The sequence below is a fragment of the Lissotriton vulgaris genome, chromosome 1_1 (assembly GCF_964263255.1).
Source record: "Lissotriton vulgaris chromosome 1_1, aLisVul1.2, whole genome shotgun sequence".
Lineage (NCBI taxonomy): Eukaryota > Metazoa > Chordata > Amphibia > Caudata > Salamandridae > Lissotriton > Lissotriton vulgaris.
The window spans coordinates 144,732,572-144,752,910 of record NC_141685.1 but is presented as its reverse complement, the minus strand read 5'-3'; the positions used below and the strand labels follow the sequence as shown (position 1 = coordinate 144,752,910).

The following is a 20,339-nucleotide window of genomic DNA, read 5'->3' as shown; positions in this document are numbered from 1 at the left end:
TTACTGTCATGCCACAATGACTTCATCAGGGCTAAGCTGTTATTCCAAGTGCCGTAAGTTAATATTCTTATATCGGCACTGAGCAATCATAAATAAAGTTTGAACAAAGTTCTCTAAATAATGTCTTGGTATCGCATATTCACTAATCCAATCATTCTTCACGGATAGTCCTAGCTGCCAATATTGTATCCAGAGGTCTATTTCAGAAATTCTCATTCAAAATCGTTATGTCCCCACCGAGGTCAGTACGTCCTCCAAATCCCAACGTGACCAGTAATATTATAGTTATATATTTCCAGTTCATTCACTGTAGCGTATATCAATGTGCTTCGGTCTCACTGTGAACTGGCGTCGGTTTATGATTGCTCAGTGCTGATATAAGAATATTAATTTACGGCACTTGGAATAACAGCTTTGCCCTGATGAAGTCATTGTGGCATGACAGTAATGCCTGACAAAACACGTGTTGGCTGCTGCAAACTTTGGTTACTGAAAACTGTTTTGATGGGAGATCTACAAAAACATTTTGAAGTATTTACCTCGAGTGAACATTGAACCCAGGTGTCTTTCTACTTCCAAGCCATAATTAAGTGGATTTCAACTTCATGCAGACCTTTGGGAAGATATGAACTTTATTGACACTTGGAAATAGTGATTTTCAACTGTACTGTTAAAGCTTCAATCTTGATATTTTGAGTGCTCAGTGAGAAATCTTAATAAGAGCCCTGAGGAATTTGGCGAGGAGAGAAGGGGTTATCAGAATTCTTGGGGGGATGGGTAGGAGAAGAAAGTCAATAATCTTGTGGGGATGAGGTGAGGAGAATCAGTGGTAGCAGGGATTCTTGTGCGGGACTGTGGGGGTTGCCGAAATTCTCGTGGGGTGCGATGGCACCTCAAAGTTCAAGGAAACTCATGGAAAGGGGCGACCACTCGGTCCCCCGAACGTATGGTTGGGGGCCCCGATCCTCCCGGGAAACCATTTTGGGCGGGGGCGTGTCTCGGCTGGTATGCCCGAAGCGGCGTAGCCGGGGCGCACCTTTTCCCGCCCAAGAGGGGTTGTCCTAGACACCTACACCGATGGCCACGCCCAGTAGGCGTACCGGCGGAGGGTTCACGCCCTCCCGAAGAGGAATAAAGAGAGCGGGAATCCGAAGAAGCGTCCTCTTGTTCCTGTGCTTGGAAGCTGCACCCACTCGTTGCACATGAGCCCTCTACGGAACAAGGAGCAATTTTGAGAACTTGTAATTCTTGTGTTTCTTTTTCAGTGACTTCGAGGCGAAGGATCCAGGACCGTGTTGATCGACTCGGAGCGAATATTCGAAAAACGATGTCTGGCAAGAAGGCAGGAAAAGGTTCCGAGACAGACCAGGTGCTTCGCATGTTGGTGAACAGAATGACGAGAATAGAACGAAGCATCGGTCAAGTCCCAGCGCTTGGTCGTGATATGGTGGGCATTAAGAAGCAGCTGGCCGCAATGAACAAGCTTGGAAACCCGAAGAAGGTAATGTGCCGATTGAAGTGGAGGGCCAGGTCGGGCGCCATCTTGGTAGTCCCGGATCCCGGCTGGACTCGAGTTAGCGGTCCAGCTCGGGGAGGGGCTTGGGCTTTAAATAGCGATGTGCCCTCAAGCGCGCAGCGGTCTCGCGCAGCGGGCGCGCCGAGTGCGCGCCGAAGGAGCGCCAAAGGAGGGCCCGTCTGTGCCCGTCCGTGCCCCGGACGGGCCGAGGGCCAGCCATTCTGCCCGAATACCCTCTGAAAGGTCCGGTTTAGAGAAACGCAAGTATTCCCGCCACAACCTTCTACAACTTGCCTCCCCTAGGGTTGAATTATCGTGTCCACGTCTGGACCCAGGTGGCACTTGGGTTAAGTGCCCTAGCTGTGGTTTTGTCCCCCAAAGTGTGGTTCCCCCACGTTTAGTTAGGAATGGTGGTGCTTCAACCGTTAGAGCAGGACTGATTAATGCTAGATCCGCGGTAAAACATGCTGCAGATATTTTTGAGCTACTTGTGGATGGCCAGTTGGATGTGCTGTTCGTCACGGAGACATGGATGACTAGCACATCCGCTCCGAGTGTGGAACTGGCTGTCCCAAGCGGCTTTAAGATTGCGAGGTTAGACAGACCCCTGGGGAGAGGGGGCGGCTTGGCCGTTATTTTCAGGGATGGGTGGTGCTTCGCCTCTGAGCCACCAATTGCGGGTGCTGGTGGCGAGGTCTTCCACTTCTCTATAATACTCTCCCCTCATTTCACCTTAGGTGGCTCCCTGATTTATAGGCCCCCGGGCCAGGCTAATCATTTTCTTGACTCCCTAGAAGAATATATAGTGCCACGCGCTTTAAGTTTCCCTAAGTTTCTTTTGGTCGGTGACCTAAATATTCATGCAGATGCTCCTGACCTGCCGGAAGCCCATAGGCTTGGGGAAATTCTTACCCTGGCACAGCTCAAACAATGGGTGACTGTTCCTACTCATGAGGGAGGCCATCTGCTTGACCTGGTTTGCTCCAATTTTCCGAAACAATCTGTGATCGCGGAAAAAACAACTTGGTCCGACCACGATCTTGTCAGGTTCGCGTGGGCAATGGAGGAACCAGGTCACTCACCCCCCTTACGTCACACCCAAAAGATCAATCTACCCGCGTTCAGACAGGCCCTGACCAGAGCTCGCCCTAAATCTTCGATGCTTCTGGACGAGGCGGTCTGCGAGTTCAATGAGTGGGTGCGGCAGGCGGCTTCTGCCTCTACGAAACATACTACGGTGTCGAGGTCACGACGCTCTCCCTCCCAACCTTGGTTCTCTCCTGAGCTGAGGGCGATGAAACTTGGCTGTAAAAAATTAGAACGAGCGTGGAGGCGTAGCTATAGCTCTGAGGCTAAAGCCGCTCTACGTTTAGCACAAAAAAAATATTATGCAGATATCAAGGTAGCAAAAGGTAACTACTACGCAGGGCGTATTGCAAAAGCAGACAACAATAGCAGAGAGATTTTTGCTATTGTCAAGAGCTTTGTCACGCCTGTTGCGGATGCAGTTACTCTCCCGTCCTCTGTGCAATGGTGCGAGGATCTGTCTACCTTTTTTATCAGCAAAATAGCGAGGATCCAGCAGGACCTTGCAGCGGCTTTGCCTGCCGACTGTTTAGCAGCTGACATATGTCCCACACTATGTCCTTGCTCTGGTCAACAGTTGTTGAAATTTGTGCAAGTCGCTGAATGTGCTATTATGCCTCTCCTTCAATCCCTGAAATCGGGATCCCCCGCCGATCCGTGTCCAGCTCGGGTTCTCTCGGAGGTGGCAGAGACGGTCTGCACCGAGATTACGCAGATTGTGAATCTCTCCCTGGCTTCAGGTGTTGTGCCCTTAGGTTGGAAACGAGCCAAACTTCTGCCGCTTTTGAAGAAACCGGGACTGGACGCGACGGTACCTGGGAACTACCGTCCCATTTCTCTTTTGCCGGCGCTCACGAAAATCTGTGAGAAGGTGGTACTTCAACAATTGGAGAACTTTGTAGAAACCTCCAACGCCCTCCATCCTGCCCAATCGGGCTTTAGAGCCGCATATAGCACCGAGACTGCGCTGGTGGAGATGTCCGAGGCGATTCGCGACTGTTTGGACGGAGGCGGCAGAGCGGTCCTAATTTTATTGGACCTCTCTGCCGCGTTCGATACCGTCCCCTACGAACTCCTCCTCACCAGGTTGTCTGCTATTGGTATCGGGGGAGTGGCGTTGGCTTGGCTGTCTTCGTTCCTTTCTGACAGGTCTCAGCAGGTCTGGATGCCTCCCCATGCATCTGAGCCCAAACCTCTCCTCACGGGGGTCCCTCAGGGATCCACTCTTAGTCCCTTACTGTTCAATGTTTACATCACCCCCCTGGTTTATCTAGCGGAACAGTATGGGGCTAAGATTATAGGGTATGCAGATGATACCCAACTGCTGTTTACCTGGCCTGATGACAATCTGGATACATCGGCAGTACATCGGTGTTTGTCCTCTGTATTTCGCTGGCTAACCCACGCCCAGCTGAAATGCAATGAGGACAAATCAGAGGTGCTTTTTTATGGTTCCTTCCCCCCTTCATTTAAGACAACTTTGTGGCCCCCCAACATTCCCAGCCCGAAAGAGATGGGTAGACCGGCAAAAAACCTTGGCATCTGGTTTGCAGAGGATCTCAGATTTGAAGATCACATAAGGAAGCTGGCAGGCACCTGTTTTGCCACCCTGAAAATGCTCCGCAAATTCTTCCCTCTGCTCCCTAGATAGGCCAAAGAGACGGTTGCCCGGGCTCTTATACTGGCTAGGCTTGATTATGCAAATGCACTGTTTAGTGGCATTCCGGCCTACCTGGTGAAACGCCTGCAAATCATTCAGTATGCGGCGATCCGTCTGATACTTAACATTCCTACATGGAAGAGCGTACGCGCGGAGATGCGCACCCTCCATTTGCTTCCTGTTGCTCAGCGCATCTTGTTTAAATCTTTGGTGCTGGCGTTTAGAGCTACCCATGATCAGGGCCCCTTGTATCTGAGAAAGAGATTCTCCCGTTATGCCCCTGCTCGTACCCTCAGATCATCTACTCTTCAAATTATCCCTTCCTCGCTTTAAGCGAGTTAGGCTTGGCGGCCATTTAATCTCTGTGATTGCGGCCTGGGCCTGGAACGCCCTCCCTTTCCATCTGCGTTCCACACAAACTGTGGCTCTAGTTAAGAAAAATCTAAAAACACATCTATTTAAGAGTACAATTTAGTTTGCCCCTCTGCTGTTTTGTTTTCTGTCTTTCCCTATCGCGCCAGGATACTCTCAAGTAACGGAGCGCGCTACAAAATGGTTTATACATACATACATACATACATAGGCCGGCATTGCCGGGAGTCGTCCCAGAGGGTAGGGAAAAACGGGTCAGGAGGAGGGCGGCGGCAGGGGAGGTTCCGGTCCCTGAGGTGCCCCCGGTTAGCCCTGCCATACCAGATGATGCCCCAGTACCAACCCCAGACGCGGGTCAACCGATCCCGGTTGTGATTACGCCTGCCAACGACGAGGACATGCCTCCCGAAATGGCCACCCAGTTGGCCGCATGGCTCAACAAAAAGGCAGGGGGTGCTACGGCGCCGGAGACACGGCCGAAGAGGCCAAGTTACTAATCCAGCAGTTGCGGCAGTCGCGAGATGCCGCGAAGGCGAATCTCCCTCTTGTCTCCCCACAGGTGACCCTGGAAGGACCGGCAGCTGGCATCGAGAAAACGGCAGGAACAACGACCGAACCGGGTAAGCTCGCTTTGCCAGTGGCGGGGGAGGGCTCATTGCCCTCAAGACGGGAGAGAGTGGTTCAACATATCCCGTTGGCCACGAAAGAATTGATATGGGCAGACAAGTATGTTAATATGTTTTCTTTGTTGACTGACCATCGCGAGATGGAGTATGCAAAGACACCGAAAGATTTGTGGCACCCGAGTGTCTGGAGAGCCAAAATGGCGGGATTCAGGGTGGATGAGATGATAACAAATTGGGCCAAGGCCTTTGCAATGTTTACTGCGGGTATTGGCGAGCGTAAGCCCGAGGTATTACCCGAATTGTCTTGTTATCAGGCACGTATTATGGATTTTTATGAAACATATGAGGGGAATGAATGGATGGGTTACGACATGAAATTCCGTAAAGCAAAAGAGAATGATTCATCTCTGACGTGGGATTGCCTCGACTCGATTTCTTGGCAGAAGCAGCTCCTGCCTGGCGCGGCGAGGACGTCCTTGCCAGGTGGGAATGGGTCAGGGTTTTCCCGCCAACAGCCCGCGGTGCTCTTTCGAGCGGGCGCCGGTGGCGATCACCAGCCGAGAACCGTCAGGAATGGGGGAAAGCGGGGGGTCTGTTGGGGCTTCAATAGAGGCAACTGTACCAGACTGCAAGGGGCATGTAAGTTCAAACATGCGTGTGCGGGTTGTGGGAATTCCTCGCACCCGGAGAGTTCATGCAGGTCAAAAAATAGCGGGTCGGGAGAGAGAGGAGGGTCCAAACAAGACTGAGGGGGATCATTGTGTACAATTGCCTACCCCCGTTGATATCCTGGCTATGACTCCCTGGCTAAACAAATACCCTGATCATGTCTCCGCTGGGGTGTTGAGGAAGGGATTCTTATATGGCTTCCACATCCCGGCGGGGGATTTTCGTGGGGATCCTTTTTGTAGAAACCAGCTTTCGGCACAACATAATCCAGGTGTGGTGGAGAGAAAGATTGCTAAAGAGGTTACCTTAGGCCGGGTCGCTGGCCCATATCAGCACCCGCCAGTAGCAAATTTAATCTGTTCCCCATTAGGAGTGGCCCCCAAAAAAGACCCGGGGGAATTCAGGCTGATCCATAATTTGTCAGCTCCAAGGGGTTTCTCAGTGAACGATGCGATTGACCCAGGAGTTTGTTCGGTGCGGTACGCATCCTTCGATGATGCCGTCACCATGTTGAATCGCCTGGGCCCCGGAGCGCTGATGGCGAAATCAGATATCGAGTCGGCGTTCCGGTTGCTCCCGGTACACCCACAGGATCAGCGTCTGCTAGGTTTTGCGTTCCAAGGACGTTACTATATGGATAGATGCATGCCGATGGGTTGCTCCATCTCTTGTGCTTATTTTGAAAAATTCAGCTGTTTTTTAGAGTGGGCATTCATCAAGGCCACTGGGCATAGCCATGTTATGCATTACCTAGATGACTTTCTGTTCTTGGGGGCAGCCGGCGACACGAAATGTGCGCAGGCGCTACAGGACTTTTGCATCCTCATGAGGGAATTTGGAGTGCCATTGGCACCAGGTAAGACGGTTGGACCATCTACTTCACTTGAGTTTCTGGGAATTGAGCTCGATTCTGTGGAGGGATGTTTCCGTTTGCCAGTAGGAAAGGTAGCGAAATTTAGGGCTTCCCTGGAACTGTGCCTTAGTAAGGAGACAGTGACCCTGCATCAGCTACAACAAGCAATGGGTCAGCTTAACTTTGCTTTGAGAGTGATACCAATGGCCCGCCCCTTTTCACGCTCTATTGCACAAGCCATGGTTGGTCTCAAGGAAGGACACCACCGCACTAGACTGTCTGCAGAGGTTCGCCAGGATATGCGCATCTGGTTGGCATTTCTGGCGGACTTCAACGGTCGAGTAGTGTGGAAGAAGCCGCCAGCGTCTTCGGACGAGCTGGGTTTGTGGACTGACTCGACGGGGAGCGTGGGATTCGGCGCCTTCTTTGGTAATCGATGGTTGGCGCAGACATGGCCGACGTGGTGGCACACCAGCGGTCTCACAGGTAACATAGGGTTCCTCGAGCTATTCCCTTACCGGAGAGTGAATTATCGAGTCCGTGGAATTTTTGAGCCCAAGACCCGCCGAGGCGGGGAATTGAACCCTGGTCCAGGGCCGATCTCAGCTTCTGGGTCTGCCGCCTCTAACCCCTGAGCCACACTTCTCCATCAAAACAAGTTATTGGAAATCCTCACACGCACTTTCCTTGGTCAGGCCATCTGGATGTGTGGTTAAATTACAGCACCAGTTTTATTTAACTATCACAACCCATGTGCAATGGCGGTTTTATCTCACAAGGTTCAGGCTAAACATTCTGCACTTTCTTTTTGCCTTTCCTAAACAAGGGGGTTGGTGTGAGAGGCTGCCCCCTTGTCCTTGTAATAACAAAGTTAGTCAGAGTACTATACATGTTGTCCTCTTTTGTTCTTTATATAAGGAACCGAGAACCAGATTTATTAAGCCCATTCTGAAGGGGCGGCAACCATGTAACTATAAAGAAGGCTATGACTACTTGTTATCATTATCATCATCTGGAGTATGTTGCGCCATGTTAAATTTTATACGAGTGTCACTCCTGATCAGGAAACGGTACGGCTAATTTGGCCTTAGACCTTTACATTGTTGTGGGAAGTTGTTTTTTTACCTTTTGCTGTTTGATGGCCATTCTAGTATAAATATTTTATGAAATAACGCTTGCTGACTTAAGGTGATCGGTACGGGTCTTATTGTCTGTATGTTCCTCCATGACAAACTACTTGTGAATATATTAATTAATGTTTTAACTTACTCAATGTGTAATTTTAGATGGTTCTTTTTAAAACTATAATTGTAAATCATGTTTTGTAAAATGTTTTACTTTTATGATTCTTTTTTTGAATCGAATAAAGTTTTTGAACCGAACCGACACACATTCTATGGGACTGTCCGCTTCTAGAATCCTATTGGAAGGAGGTGATAGATGAAATTGACTCCCATTTTTGCATAGAATTGCCACGCTTTCCCGCGTACACCCTATTAGGGCTTCCGAACGGACTGATGTACCCACTCAGATCCCGCAGGGATAGGCAGATAGCCATTGCACTAGGATCAGCGGTCCAAAACATCCTGATACAGTGGCGCACCACCACAACACCTTCTATCACGGGCTGGCTCCATAGATTATGGCACGTGCTGGGCATGGAGAAATTGTCACTCACAGCAGCGGGGGATATAGAGCAATTTAATGAGATTTGGCAACCATTCCACTCCTTGCTGCTCACGGAATTTAAAGAACTTACTTGACCCAAATACCTCCATCTTTTGCGTCTTGCGAGCCCTGCAGCGCCGGCCCCTTGATTTGATGGGAGATTCACTTCCCCTGCAGGGGGCGACTTTGGTAACAGACTTGGAAAGGATCTGTGCACTGGACGAAGGGAGGGGGGGAGATGGGGACCTGGGAGTTGGGGAGTTGGGGTTTTGGGGGGGTTTGCAATAGAAAAGTCATCTCATATTGCGACAATGTATATCAATCACCGCTGGGATGGACTAGACCACGGACGAACTGCACCAGATAGCTCTATGCGGTGGGCGCGGCTTTGTCCATACTAATAAGATACTTCATACCTATGTATGTTTGTCTATGTATGTTGTGCTGAATAAACTACTTTAAACCTAAAAAAGAGTTAGTAGTTAGTAGTGAATGAAACCAGGCACCTCCTTGAAAAATAAGATTTGATGTATGGCCCAAAATTCTGATGTCCACCGTGCTGTCTTGAGTCTTCCTGATCCATCCTTACTCCAAGAGCTGTTCTTGTTTTAACAAAACCTTGACCATATGCATCTACCTAAAGCTGTAACTAGTATATGTGTGCTATGCGAGCGCCATATTTTTGTTAAGTTACTCTATGACCCCTTTGCTGAAATAAATAAGATGTGGCGAATTCAAAGGAACTTTTATTCAAATATCTGTGTATGGTTAAATGTGTCTTAAATATGTCTTCATAAGTTTCTACAATAGTAATAAATGAGATGCTTTTACAATCAACTAAAAATTGTATATGCACATTCCGGTATTTTCCATTTGAGTAATTTAAATCTCTTTACATCCGACTGAAAGAATAATGAAGATAATACTGTAAATCTGCAAAACCAAAGTCCGAAACATTGAGTTCCAGTATGCAGGAAAACATAAGTGCCGACAGAGGCAGCCAAACCTGAACATAAACTGACAGATCTTGGAAGTACCGTCAATGGCAATATGGTGGTTCTACGAGTCTCAGCTTTGCACCTCCATGCCTCAAGATGAAGAAATTACCTATTTAAAATTAAGGAAACACTGATCAAACATTTCTTGTGTAAACATGTCCAATACCAGCTTTGATCATGAAGTGGTTACAGCAGTACTCTGCTTCCTAAAGTGATATCAGACCACCATTCAGTGCTAGAGGTGTATTGTAAACTCCCTTAGGCCATTCCACAGCAACCAGCGAAAAGCACAGTTACCTGAAAGTTAAAAGAAATGGGGGTTCTGCTATATAAAACACAGAGTATATTTACCAAGCCTAAAACTGCATCAGATAACACACACAGGGGAAAAGCCATACAAATGCAATGAATGTCTGAAGAGCTTTAGTCAATTATCAGGCCTAAAAAAGCAGCAGCGAACCCACACAGGGGAAAAACCCATATAATTGCAGTGAAGGTGGAAGTAGTTTTACGAAATCATCTAAACTCATGAGTCATCAGCGAACACACATTGGGGAAAAACCATTCAAGTGCAATGAATGTGGGAAGAGATTTATATATTTATCAGGCCTAAAACGGCATCAGCAAACACACACAGGGGAAAAACCATTCAAGTGCAATGAATGTGGGAAGAGCTTTATATATTTATCCCACCTAAAACAGCATCAGAGAACACACACAGGGGAAAAACCATATCCTTGCAGTGAATGTCTGAAGCGCTTTAGTCGATTATCAGACCTAAAACAGCATCAGAGAACACACACTGGAGAAAAACCATATCCTTGCAGTGAATGTCTGAAGAGCTTAAGTCAATTATATCTTCTAAAACAGCATCAGAGAACACACACTGGGGAAAAGCCATACCATTGCAGTGAATGTCTGAAGAGCTTTAGTCAATTATATCTTCTAAAACAGCATCAGAGAACACACACTGGGGAAAAGCCATACCATTGCAGTGAATGTGGAAGTCGTTTTAGTCATTCTTCAAACTTAAGGAATCATCAGCGAACACACACTGGAGAAAAACCATACCATTGCAGTGAATGTCTGAAGCGCTTTAGTCAATTTTCAAACCTAAAACAGCATCAGAGAACACACTGGGGAAAAACCATACCATTGCAGTGAATGTGGAAGTCGTTTTAGTTTCTATTCAAGATTAAGGTATCATCAACAAACACACACAAGGGAAAAACCATATCATTGCAGTGAACGTGGAAGTAGTTTTAGTTCCTCTTCAGTATCAAGGTATCATCAACAAACACACACAGAGGAAAAAACATATCATTGCAGTAAATGTCTGAAGAGCTTTACAAAATTATGGTACCTAACGCAGCATCAGAAAACACACACTGGGGAAAAACCATTCCAGTGCAATGAATGTGGGAAGAGATTTTGTCGCTTATCATATCTAAAACTCCATCCGAGTACACACAAAGGGGAAAAACCATATCATTGCAGTGAATGTGGGAAGCGGTTTAGTCAATTATCATACCTAAAACTCCATCAGAGAAAACACACAGGGGAAAAACCATATAATTGCAGTGAATGTGGAAGTAGTTTTAGTAACTCATCAACATTAAAGGTTCATCAACGAAAACACACTGGAGAAAAACCATACCACTGCAGTGAATGTGGACGTAGTTTTAGATCCTCTTCAGGATTCAAGTATCATCAACAAACACACACAGGGGAAAAACCATATAATTGCAGTGAATGTCTGAAGAGTTTTTATAAATTATTGCACCTAAAGCAGCATCAGAAAACACACACTGGGGAAAAACCACTCAAGTGCAATGAATGTGGGAAGAAATGTTGTCGCTTATCAGACCTACATAGACATCAGCGAGCACACACGGGAAAAAACATACCATTGCATGAATGTGGATGTAGTTATAGTGAATCTTCCACATTAATGAATCATCAGCGAACACACACTGGAGAAAAACAATATCATTGCAGTGAATGTGGGAAGAGATTTTGTCGCTTATCATACCTAAAACAGCATCAGAAAACACACACTGGGGAATAACCATTAAAGTGCAATGAATGTGGGAATAGATTTTGTGATTTATCAAACCTAAAACAGCATTAGCGAGCTCACACTGGGGAAAAACGGTAGTGTGGCCCCTAGGGTCACGTTATTCTTTGCTAAAGTTAGCCTGAGTTGGTAACCATTTTAGCTGCGTGTCTTTTTATTTTTGCGAACAATACTCTATCTTCCGTGCAAGATGCCTTTGTGCCCACATGAGCTCATATTGTTATAGTTTGCTCACAGCGTACAAGGTCGAAAATCAAGCCACTGTGCTTTCCAGTTCTGGTCAGTCCGTACTACCTAGACATAACGTTAGGTACTTCTTAGCACCATTGAGAAAGGCTTGCATTATAATAACAAGCAGCAGCTTCCTCAAGACAGATGGAAGATTTCCTTCTACGAACTAGAGCCTTGCTGAGCCTATGATGTAACCTCACTCCTACGTTCTAGAGCAGAGGTTGTCAAACTGTGGGGCGCGCGTGGAGGCATTCCCAGGGTGCGCAAATGCTTTACTAAGTACTTGTGAATAACGATGGCCTAAAATCGAGGCTTTCTTTGTGCGTTTTTGCTTCCAGGCCGCCTTTATTTACACGAAGCGGCTGAGGGCAGGAGTGCCACCTTTCACAGCGAATGCCTAACATCTGTTCACGGGTTAAGATTCTGCAAAGGCCGGGCCACTTGCACTCATTCTTAACATGGCTTTTCTGTCTTTCTGTACTTGAGTTATCATTCAGAGGTCGTTAGGGTAGCAGGAGAACACATTTTAAAGTGTTTCCTTCTAACATTTTCTATTTAAAGTATGTGTTATTAAAAAATACCGTCTCTATGTGATTTTTCTAATATTTTTCTTACATTAACTTACTGGTCATGCCAGCAATTGTGTTTGCAAATCCTGGGTTGTGATGTAAAGAACATGGCAAAAAACAATAAAATATTCTGTAAGTATGTTGTTGCCTTTTCACATTCACTGCAACTAACAACTGCACATGCTCTTAACACCATTTGCTGCTGTGCTGTAATTTTCAAAAGTCCATTGTTCATGACGAGCTGGGCTCGTCATCAGTGTTTGAGGAGGCTACACCATGACGAGCCCAGCTCGTCATGAGCCTGGAAGGGGTTAAATGACACCTTAAATAAAAAAAATAAGTGCAAATTAAATTAATTGTTGGGAAATGTACTCTTTCAATTATGAAACATTAATTGAGTAATGCAGTCATTGCAGTTGTCTTTTTGTGAGGCAAGATTCACAGAACTGAACTCAACTTGGTACAGTGCAGCTGTGCATGCTGACACATGTATTTATAGTTTTGCAGCGTGAATCTTTCTGGATTCACTATGCTGTGCATTATTCCGCGATCTGGTGGTTGGGTCCGGATTCGTAGTCTTTTTTCTCTTTTTTTTTTTTGTAGCCCAGGTGGGCGTCGACGTCCCACCATTTGGTGCAGCTTCGTGACGTCGGCACGCTTCCTGCCGACCCTTGGGCGCCATCGTCAGATTCTTTTTTCCGCCATTGGGTCTGGATCGTCGCATGAAGCTCCGGAGAAGTTTCAGGAGAAAAGAAGGAAATACACCAAGTTTTTGAGGGAAAAGGACCAAGGAAAGTCGGAGAAGAAGACCTCCTAGAGCCAGAACGAAGAAAGAGGAGAAAACCTTGTGATATTCGACGGCCAAGGAGAAAGCGCGCGCAGGGGGCCCCGTGAGCGAGCACATGGACAACACTCCATTCAAGTTCTGCCGTAATTGCCACCACAAGTACGCGCAGAAGGACCAGCATCCGGTCTGCAACCTCTGCCTGCCGATCGACCACTCCAGCGAGGATTGCAACGCCTGTTCAATCTTCACGCCGAAGATTTTGAGAGTTCGAGAGAGACAGAGGGTGGCCCACCACACGATGCAAGGGAAAGGGACCACGCCGACCCTCTACCAGCTGGGTGCCTCCTCCGACGAAGAGGAGAACATCACCGAGGGACCAGATGACTTCACGGTCGCAGAGACCGATGTGAGACCTTCAAAAAAGGTAGGAGAGTCTACGACCCCGAAAACCCAGACAGGGCCTAGAAAGCCTGAGGGAGAACCCTGAAAAACAGAGGCTAAGTCCTCGAAAGGAGCGCCGGCGACGAAAGTTTGGACGTCCAAAGCTGCATCCTCCGAAAGGCCCAGCGGATCCTTCGAAAAGGACTCCCAGATGGCAAAGACCAGCGAAAAGCAAAGGTCGTCGAAGCAGACCCTCGAGAAGGGACCCTCGAGCGAGAAGACGCTCAGAATGGCCTCGACGTCAAAGGTACCGTCGAAAAGACCAGCCGAAAAGCTCGACGCCGAGCAAGCGGCAGAGATGGAGAAAAGAGAAGAAGGCTCGAGGCCGAAATGGAGAGTATGCTCCAGAGGAAGAGAGACTTCGACGAGAAAATGAAGAACTACTCGATTCCCTCGAAGACCGCTGCGGCTGCCGAAGAGGTAGAGGTGCAGGAGGATTTCGAGGCCGAGGAGCCGCCGAAAACTCCAAACCCCACAGATGAGGGAGAAGAGGAGGACTTCTACCGCTCGGAAGGAGATTACCTCCGCGAGAGCTACTACTCAGAATCCTCGGCGTCGCTAGAGGAAGAATGGCAGGATCTCGAGGCCGATAACCCCGAGGAACCTGTGGAGACATACCCTTCGAGGCCTTCGCCGCCAGACGACATCGGGGCTTACTATGAGGTCGTCAAGGAGGCTGCAACAGTCTACAATGTGAAGTTGAAGGAGGAACAGACAAAGACAGACTTCCTGCTAGAAACTTTGCTCCTCTCGCAGACGAAAAGCAGTTTCCTGCCCATGCTGAAGAGCGTCACGGCCCAAGGGACTGAAGCCTTCAAGGAACCGGCTACATGCAGGTCAGTGACCCCGAGGACGGAGAAGAAATACAAGTTCTCCTCCGAGGACCCCCCTTATATCCAGGGCACCGTGGCAGCTGACTCTATAATCGCGGCAACGGCCAAGAGAAGGGCCAACGTGCCAACCACATCTGGGCCACCACCTGATAAGGAAAGCAGGAGGATGGACCTCACTGGAAGAAAAATAGAAAGAAATGCTGCTATGCATTGGAGGATGGCGAACTCCAATGCACTCCTGAATAGACACCAATATCAGCACAGGGATGAGATGAGCCAGTTGCTGAAACACATGCCTGAGGAGTACAGGCAGAGGGCAGCCCACCTCGCGGAGGGGGGAAAGGACATAGCGAACGCATGCCTGAAGACAGCCCTAGATGGGGCAGAAACATCAAGCAGGCTGATGGCCATAGGTATCACTGAGAAAAGGCAGGCCTGGCTCAGAATATCAGGCTTCAAGGCAGAAGTGCAGAACAACATCCTGAACACCCCCTTCAACGGGGAGACGCTGTTCGGAGCATCAGTGGATGACAAACTGGCTCAGCTGAAGAAAGACAATGAGACAGCCAAATCGATGGGAGCCCTACAATTCAGGGGGATGCGGAGAGGCACCCCCACAAGGAGACCAAATGGTAGAGATGGAAACCAGCAATCACATTCGCAACAGTCGCACCACCATGGTCAACAGAGTGACAACCAATGGAAACCGGGTCAACAGAGGCAGAATTGGAACTCCCAGAACTCTCAGAATAGGGGCCAGAGACGGAGAGGTGGTGATCAACCCCCCCAAAAGTGACTCCATGAGGAAGGAGGCGCTCACCCACCCAAACCCTCCGGGGGGAGAGCACCAACAGCTAAGGAGAGGCTCACACGGACACGGCTCAAGAGAACACACAACACCAGTAGGGGGAAGGTTGAGATTTTTCCTACACGAGTGGAGAAAAATAACCACAGACAAGTGGATACTAAACATCATACAGCACGGATACTGCATAGAGTTGGAAAGATATCCACCAAGCAGAAAGCCAAAGAGAAGGGGTCACAAGGGCAAAGAACTGCAGTTGCTCCAAGAGGAAGCTCAAGAACTGCTCCTCAAAGAGGCCATAGAACCAGTCCCGCACAGAGAACGGAACAAGGGGGTGTACTCAAACTACTTCCTAGTACCAAAGGTGGACGAAAGCCTAAGACCCATCCTGGACCTACGGTTCCTGAACACCTACGTAAAAACTCAAAAGTTCAAGATGACTTCCCTGCAAGAGGTCATCCCACAAATAAGGGCCGGGGACTACTTGTCCACCATAGACCTAAAAGACGCATACCTGCACATCCCCATGAACAGGAAACACAAACATATGTTAAGATTCAAGGTGAACGCAGACCACTACCAGTTCACAACCCTGGCTTTCGGACTCAAGTCAGCGCCAAGGGTCTTTACCAAATGCCTCGCGGCGGTGGCCGCACACCTACGAAGGGAGGGTATACATGTGTACCCCTACCTGGACGACTGGCTCGTGAAAGCAAGCTCTTACACAAGGTACAAAGTTCACGCAGAACAAGTCACAAGAAAGCTCACGAACCTGGGCTTCTCCATCCACTGGAGAAAGTGCTCCATGGACCAAGAACAAGTAAAAATCTTCCTGGGAGCCCTGATCAACACGGTCGAATGCAGAGTAACACCCAGCGAGAAGAGAACACTCAGCCTGCTGAGGGAGAAACGTCACTTTCAGAAGGGGCAAGTTCTGACAGTGAGGACGGTGAGCAAGATCTTGGGGATGATGGCGTCATGCATCCACCTGGTCCCCAATGTTCGTCTAAAGATGAGACCACTACAGGAGTGGCTGCAACAGCAATGGTCACAAACAGAAGGGAGTTGGGAGGATCTAGTGGTTGTTACGCACAATGTGCAGGAGGAGATGAAATGGTGGACGAAGGAGAATATAACGATGGGGAAACCTCTAACACCACCGGACCCAACTGTGACCATCACCACAGACGCATCCCAGAAAGGATGGGGTGCACACATGGACAGGCTCAGAGTGAGGGGTCTGTGGAACCCGGGAGATGCAGTCAAGCACATCAACTACCTGGAACTGAAAACAGTGTTGCTGGCCCTCAAGGCCTTCCAAAAACACCTTTACAACAAAAGGGTGATGATACAGACAGACAACACCACAACGATGTTTTACATCAACAAGCAAGGGGGGACTCAGTCATTCCCCCTGTCGAGCTTGGCTCAAGAAATATGGAGATGGGCGATCCCACTCAGGATAGACCTGCTTGCCATACACCTGCTAGGGAAGGACAATGTGGAGGCGGATTGGCTCAGCAGGCAAGCGTCGGTGTCCCACGAATGGGAGCTGAACAGCCAGGAGACAAAGAAACTGTTCAGGAGGTGGGGCACACCAACAATAGACCTGTTTGCAACACGCCAGAATGCAAAATGCCAACACTTTGCATCGAGGGAACAGGAACCGATGTCCCATGGGAATGCCCTATGGATAAGCTGGTCAAAGAAATTTGCCTACGCTTTTCCACAGACGCCACTGATCCCCAGAGTCCTGAACAAGTGCAGGTCGAGCAACATGACTCTCATCCTGGTGGCTCCCCAATGGACGAGGCAGACATGGTACTCTCAGATTATGGAGATGTCGCAGGGCAAAGCACACAAGTTCCCAAAAAGAAGAGACCTTCTCTCCATGGAAGGGGGACAAGTTCTACACCCAGAACCAGAAAGCCTCAGCCTGTCAGCGTGGCTCCTGAGGACTTAGTTCGCACATCTAAAACTACCAGAGAGCACACTTCGGGTGCTGAGAGAAGCAAGGAGACCCAGCACGCGGAAGTGCTATGGAGAAAAATGGAAGAGGTTCACACAGTGGTGCCATAGGAAGAACCTGCAGAGAAAACTGATGAGAGAGTCTACAGTACTTAGATACCTCACGCACCTGATCAAAGCTAAACTAAGCTCATACTCGCTGAGGGTTCACCTGGCAGCGATTGTGGCATACACAAGAGGAGAAACAGGGAGAGGTTTCTTCACTTCCAGAGTAGTTAAAAGGTTCTTGGAAGGAGCGAAGAGAATAGCGCTACCCAAGAGGATGCCGCCGCTGGCATGGAACTTAAACGTTGTACTGACAGAACTCATGAAGCCACCGTTTGAACCCATCCATAAAGCATCACTACAAATGCTGACAATGAAGACAGCCTTTCTAGTAGCAATAACATCGCTACGCAGAGTAAGCGAGCTACAAGCTTTGACGCTGCAAGAACCGTACATACAAATACACAGTGACAGGGTCGTGATGAGGACAGACCCAAGGTAGTGTCTAAATTCCACATGAACCAGAGTATCCAGATACCGAGCTTCTTCCAGAAGCCCACGTCAAGCGCGGAGAGGGCGCTCCACACTCTGGATGCAAGGCGGGCAGTAATGCACAATATAGAAAGGACGAAAGAACACAGGAAGACGAAACAATTCTTTGTGTCCTTTGCAAGGAGTTTCCTGGGTAGACCAGTGACTAAGAACACCATAGCAAAATGGATTGCCAAGACAATACAACTCTGCCACAAGCAAGCTGGAGAGGAGCTCACTGAGGGGCCACGAGCCCACTCAACCAGAAAGAAAGGGGCAACGATCGCCTTCCTGGCAAACACGCCCATCCAAGACATATGCCTGGCGGCAACATGGGCTTCAGTGCACACTTTCACTAAACACTATTGCGTAGATGTGCAGATGAACAAGGAAGCACAAGTGGGCCAAAGAGTGCTTCAACATATCTTTAACAACCAACGCTCATCTTCCACCCAGCCGCCACATGAGTGACAAAACCGCTACGAAATCTATGCACAGCATAGTGAATCCAGAAAGATTCACGCTGCAAAATGAATAGCTTCTTACCTGTCGGTGTAGTTTTGCAGCTTGAAGATCTTTCTGGATTCACTAGCGAACCCACCCACCTCCGCCAGAAAGATGAGGCTGGAGAAGGTGGAAGGACATAGAGTAAGATAGGAACGTTTAACAAGACTATATACGTGAAGAAGTTTACATTGAAGGAAAGTTTAATACACATAGCCATGGATTCACAGAGACAGAGAAAAAAAGAATCCGAAGATGGCGCCCAAGGGTGGGAGCTTCCGCAGGAAGCGTGCCGACGTCACGAAGGTGCACCAAATGGTGGGACGTCGACGCCCACCTGGGCTACAAAAAAAAAAAAAAAAAGACTACGAATCCTGACCCAACCACCAGATCGCGGAATAATGCACAGCATAGTGAATCCAGAAAGATCTTCAAGCTCCAAAACTACACCGACAGGTAAGAAACTATTCGTGGTCTGAGGTCCCATCAAGTAGCAGAAAGCTCTGAAAATATTTAAAACATTATTTTAAAATTGTAACAGTACAATATAGGCTGCCACACAACAATTTGGTATATATGATGAAAACAAGTACTTTCGAGGGGCGTGGTTTGGACGCCGATCGGGATGGCGGCGTGAGCTTGCAGCTCCGCGCAGGGTCCCGCAATTTCTCCTGAAAACAGCGCCTGGGGCGACCCCTGGTCGGCGCAACTTGTCTGCGAAGTGTTGGGGAACCACTGGTGAACGGAGGAGCCCTCTTCGGGGTCCGTTAGCCCCACGGAGACCGAGACAGACGACGTTCGAGGTGTTGCCCGGAGTGTGAAGAAAATGGCGGCGGCGAGGGTCGATGGGCTCTGAACCGAAACTGAGCGGATTTGGCATCGGCTAACGGGGTGGCCCGCCTGTGCGAGATCGGAGTTGCAGGATCTGCTGGCACGGACCTGGGGAGTGGGGGAGATTGGCGGTCACCGTTGGATTGGATCACTGGGGACCGCGCTCATCTCTACTTTCCCCCCCACCCCCGCCCCTCCACTCCGGATCTGGCAAAAGTGGGAAGGACGGAGCTAGAACTTTTGATCCCTGGCGCGACGGGCATTGCAGAGGCTCCCTGTCATGTTCGCTGCTGAGGAGCACGTCCCCTGGATAGAGATTATCGGGACCTGGTGAGGTCCGGCCTGCCCGTGTAGCTGCGACAGAGACACCTAAGATGGCGGCTGAGAATGGAGCGGCCATCACGGGGCAGAGCCGGGAGGATTCGGCCGCGCTATCCCAGGTTGGCGAGGCCTCCCCGCCGATGATGGATCAGGAGCAGAGACTGAATCGGCGGCTGGATGCTATTCTGGAAGCCATCACCTCGACCAAGGAGGCATTGCAGCAGGACATTGCGCAGGTCGCCACGGGTCTGGGGCTCCGGATCATGCTAAACTGGCGGACAAGGTTAAGGACCATGAACAGCTGTTGTTGGACCTGAAACCAGCGGTGGTGACCGCGGAACATAAGATAACGGATATTTTGGCCCGGCTGGACTCGTTGGAGCGGAGAGCGGAGGATGCTGAAAGCCGTAACAGGCGGAACAATGTACGGGTCGTCGGCCTGCCGGAAAGAATTGAGGGGGAGGATGCGGTGGCCTACATGGAGGATTGGTTCAGGACAGTGGTGGCACCTGAGGGTCTTACTCCCTTCTTCACGTTGGAGCGGGCGCACAGGGTGCCTGCTCGCCCGCAGCGCTTGGCCGCCCCCCCAGACCGATGGTGGTGAAGCTCCTTCATTACAAAGATCGGGACCTCCTCATCCAGAAAGCTCGGGCCTCGGGCCCGTATGAGGTGGAGAACAGCCGGGTCACGATCTTCCCGGACTATACTCAGGCGGTCCAGAAGAATAGGGCATCCTTCTTGGCGGTGAAAAAGGAGCTGCGGGAGGAAGGCATCCAATATTCCTTGCTCTTCCCGGCCAAGCTGCGGATAATCCTGGATGGGGCCACTTATTTTTTCCAAACTCCGGATGAAGTGTGGCTGTGGCTGGAATCATACCGAGCTGGTACGGACAGGAATAGCAAAAGTCAACGTGCGAAGCCTAACCCGCCCAAGGTCCGGAAATCTCAG

General features: G+C 49.2%; 1 pseudogene; it reads left to right on the top strand.

The window, feature by feature from the left end:
• LOC147737847 (uncharacterized) overlaps positions 1–11,516 on the top strand; it is a 39,694-nt pseudogene extending 28,178 nt beyond the window's left edge.
• Positions 11,517–20,339: the final 8,823 nt, after the last annotated feature.